This window comes from Orycteropus afer, unplaced genomic scaffold (assembly GCF_000298275.1).
Source record: "Orycteropus afer afer isolate SDZICR_OR568_19922 unplaced genomic scaffold, OryAfe1.0 scaffold00100, whole genome shotgun sequence".
Classification (NCBI taxonomy): Eukaryota; Metazoa; Chordata; class Mammalia; order Tubulidentata; family Orycteropodidae; genus Orycteropus; species Orycteropus afer.
In genome coordinates, this window is record NW_006921687.1 from 3,708,947 (window position 1) to 3,713,552 (window position 4,606).

Here is a 4,606-nt window from a genome sequence, read left to right on the forward strand (position 1 = left end):
TTTTCACCCAAAACACAATTATAAATAAATAAACATTCTTTTTTGTTTAGTTTTAAGAAAGGAGAGTCAAAATTAGGGGGAAGTCATCAATGAGATGGATATCACTGTATTGAGGATCCAGTTTTAACTGCTTTTATCTGCTTTGAATAAAGTCTTTATAGGGGATGATCAAAGAAAGCAGTTCTAGCATCTCGTTGTTGCCTAATGATGTCTGTAAAACCAAAAACCAAAACCAAACTCACTGATGTTGAGTTGAATCCGACTCATAGCAACCCCTTCTTGGTTTTCTGAGGTGGTATCTCTATGGCAGTAGATTGCCCAATCTTCCTTTGGAGGAGTAACTGGTGTGTTTGAACCACCAACCTTGTAGTTAGCAGTCAAATGCCTTAGGCAATGTGCCACCAGAGCTCCCAAGTAGATGAAAAATCCTTGAAAGCAGGTACAGAGCAAGTTCTGCGTTTACTATTAACAAGGGTGGGTATTTTGCTCTGGATAGAACAAAAACTAAAATTCATCTTTTCAAGGGGTATTGCTTCTGTCTCCCCTCCCCCAAGTCTCATATATTATTTATGTTGCTGAAGGAAGGATTGAATTCCAAGCACAAAAACAGACACCCCACTTGGGACTTAAAATATTTTTCGTAGGTCTAGTTCATTTTATAGGGAGCTCTAGTAGCGTAGTGCCTAAGGCACTTGACTGCTAACCAGAAGGCTGGTGGTTTAAACCCACCAGCTACTCCTCAGAAGGAAGGTTGGGCAATCTACTTCTGTAGTGATAGTGCCTTGGAAACCCAAGGAGGGGTCACTATGAGTTGGGTCTGACTTGACAGCACATACCAACAACCAACCCCAGTTCAGTTTATAAGGCGTCCCAGTAGCACAGTAGTTAAGTGCTCTACTGCTAACCAAAGGATGTGTTTTGATCCCACCTTTCTCCAAGGGAGAACAATGTGGCAGTCTGCTTCTGTAAAGATTTACAGCTTTGGAACCCTGTGGGTCAGTTCTACTCTGTCCTATAGGTCAGAATTGACTTGATGGCAATGAGCTGCTCCAATTTATTAGGGACCCTTGGGGAAACTCTCTGAAGACCTAGCAGTTTCTTTAAAGGCATACTATTTCTTACTAAGTTCAAATTCCATAACCTGCAGACAAGTAGAATTTGAATAATCAAATTCCCTATCTAAGGAATAGCTAAGGACAGTGTTTGAAAAGGATGCAGCTCTGAGATGGCAGCAACCAACACTCTCAAGATCTGGGCGAATATATGGTTAAGAATTGAAGTGGGGATCTGGGTGGTGCACTACAGCATTCACTAGTGAATGTTCTTTAAAAATTAGTTCCAAATGTTCTTTAAATTTTTTTTTTTTTTTTTTTTTCTTCTTTTTTTTTTTTTTTTTTTTTTTTTCTGACAGACCCAATCCTACACCAAACAAATAAAACTTATGTGATAGTTTAATAACACTCTTAGCTATTTCCTTGCTCTATATCAACGAATGCTGGAACATAGAAACTGGAACCAAGATCTATTATCTAAGTTTCTGCGGGTCATGAATGCAACCACCTGGGCCTGGTTGGGAGCCCCTGGCTCACATTATTCCTGTGGGATTACAGTCAGGCTGTCTAAGTTTCTTGCCCCATGGGCCTCTATACAGAGCAGACCACAATATGGCAGCTAACTTCCCTCAGAACAAGTAAGTGATAGAGTACATCTAAGATGGAAGTCTTTTTTTTGTTGTTTTTAATGGAGTTTACAGAAAACCAAAAAAAAAAAAAAAAAAAAAACCATACTCACTGCCATCTAGTCAGTGCCTACTCAAAGCGACTCCTCCTTGGGTTTCCGAGGTGGTATCTCTACAGAAGTAGGTTGCCAATCTTCTTTCCAGGAGTTTACAGAAGGGAGTGAGAACCATGAGGTAGGGATCATTTGAGGCCATGTTAGAGGCTGATCATCACAGATACTAACATAACATCTAGAATAACTTAGGTAACATAAGGACAAGAAAACATAGAGAATATTATATGCCAAATTAATAATACAGGAGCTGGGATAAACAACCTTTATGAGTATTTGGATGAGGTTTATAATTGAAAAAAATTTTAAACACAAGACTGCTATAACAAGGTTTCATCATGTGGTGCGACACAAAAAGAAATTTAGTAGATTCCTAGCAATCACCACTGTTGCTATGAGGACTAAATCCAATTTTGTGTTCTTCATCACCACCTACATCTACTATCTCGTCTTACAAGCAAGAATAAAAGGGAAAACACAGTTTTAATTAGGTGAGCGTCATCAATTGTCCTTGTACTGCTGCTTTGCATTCAGTTTTCCCTCCACCCTTCACCAGTTTTCATGCTTGACTTAGTAACTCCTCTTCGTGAGTAAAGTTTGTAGTCAATTAGTATGTGACAGTACCAACTATCCCCCTAAATATATATATTCAAATTAAAGGTTATATAGCGGACATTTCTAAAGTAGAACATTCCTGTAAAAAACAAAAACTGAGCCAGCTGGAATGTTATTTTTGGTGCATCGTCCTGCTTCAGGACCATTATTAGTTGTTCAGGACTTATCTCCAAAAATTCACTTACGAAAAAAAGGTAGAATTTTTGTAAGTCTACTTTTATAAGTTTACTTTTATAAGTAAGCACATTTAAATACACGCTACTGAAGGTAAGGAAGAAAGGCTGAGAATTTCAAATAGTCTAACTTTTTGGTAAAAAGAGAAGATCCACATATTTTAAAAGGTAAAAAGACCGCCAGAGGCATATTTGTAATTATTTCTTTCTACAATAATTATTACCAGATAAAGGAGAGAAGGTCATATTGGAAAATTTTGAAGAACATCATATATTTTTCATTACTGTTGCTCCAAACAATGTATTTTTAAAGTCAGTGGGACAAATACCTAACTTCTAAACCACTTGGTCATTAAAAATATGCTCAGAAAAAGTATTTACACTCTAGATATATATCATATTTGGAAATACAACCTTTAACAGTTAAAATTGTTATTGAAGGGGTTTAAAGTTTCATTACCAAAGTACCCCAATCCCTTTTATCCCCACCTTTATCTAAGCTATGTAAGTAGCATCGTAGGTAGTTAAGAGTATAGAACATAGAACCTGGAGTTTGGTTGACTGAGTTTGAATCCTAATTCTGTCCTTTAATAGATATAAAATATTTCTGAGACTCAGCTTCTTAAATTGTAAAATGAGAATGACCATGTTAATTATAGATTATTTCTGAGGGATAAAACAGTTTTTTTTATACAATCTAGCAGATGGTAAGGATTCAAAAAATTATTATTGTAGTTGATTGATCTGTCTGAAACGCCTTTCTTTAGTCTCTCAGCTTGTCAAATGTATTTTCCTCTTTTAAGACATAACATCAATGTTTTCTGCTCTAGAAAATATTACAATTCCCCAAAATTCCTTCTTCTGGGCTTACATATAAATTTATGCTTATCTTTATTCGAACACTTGTCACTGTCATCATAACTTTTTATGTCTTTTTGCTCTGATTCTCCACTTGACCTGAGGGTGTGTGTCATCTTTGCTGGGCCATGATTCTCAGTGGTTCAGCAGTTACAATGTAGTCATCCCCCATGATGAGATCTGATATAGTGTAATCACCTCTATGATGAGATCTGCTATGAGCAGCCAGTCAGTTGAAAGGAGATTTTGTCAGGCATGTGGCCTGCTTTCAATTGTATATGGGCATTCTGACAAAGTTTCTCTGGCTTTTTGTTTGATCTGGATCCTGCATCTGGTTCACCATCTGACCTCCAGTTCTTGGACTTGAACCAGTGGCCTGCCATATTGTCTGCTTATCTTGAGATTGTTGCCTCACAGCCCTTGAGCAACAGCCTGCCAAATAACCTGGGAATCTTGGATTTGTCAGCCTCTAAAACCAGCAGTCTGCTCTACTGCCCGTCGATATTGGGTTTATCAGCTCCTGCTGCTACATGAATCCTCCAGCTTGGTGTCTGACCCATGGACTTGGGACTTGCCAGCCTCAACAATTGCATGAGCCATTTCCTTGATACATATTTCTCTTTATATGTATATCTTTATATAAGCTTTACTAGTTTTGCTTCTCTAGAGAACCCAGACTAAGACATTTGGTATTAAGAATAGTTCTAGAGAAACAAAATCATAAGGCTGAGTTTTCTAAAGTGGTTCTCAAGTCTGATTAGTCTTAAAGGTGCTAATGACTCTGCCTGTATTAGTAAAGAGGGCCTTGCTAATCCATTATGTGAGGTGATAATATTAATACAAAAAATAGTACCACTGATAGATCAAGTATTGGTGAGAAGTGAGGTTCTGGGTAATTGCACACTTGATATTTTTCTGCAATTCTGTCAGAATGAGAAGTATAAGAAAGCTGGTTGGTTGGTCCTACTAATGCTAGAGAAAGTGGTGAATGAACTGTTGTGCCCAGGCTGTAAAGGAGAATTTCGGAAGAGAAGAAGACGCCAACCCACGCCAATGCAAATGCAATAGGACAGTTTATTAGCTAACTTAAGTCAGGGTCTTTGCCCTTGCCAGGTCAGTGGCTTAAGCAAAAGACCCCGTACCCCGTTTCCTTCTTCAATTTATAGAAC

General features: G+C 37.9%; 1 pseudogene; it reads left to right on the forward strand.

The window, feature by feature from the left end:
* The first annotated feature begins 1,664 nt into the window (after positions 1 to 1,664).
* Positions 1,665 to 4,606, forward strand: part of LOC122150178 — a 51,445-nt pseudogene continuing 48,503 nt past the window's right edge.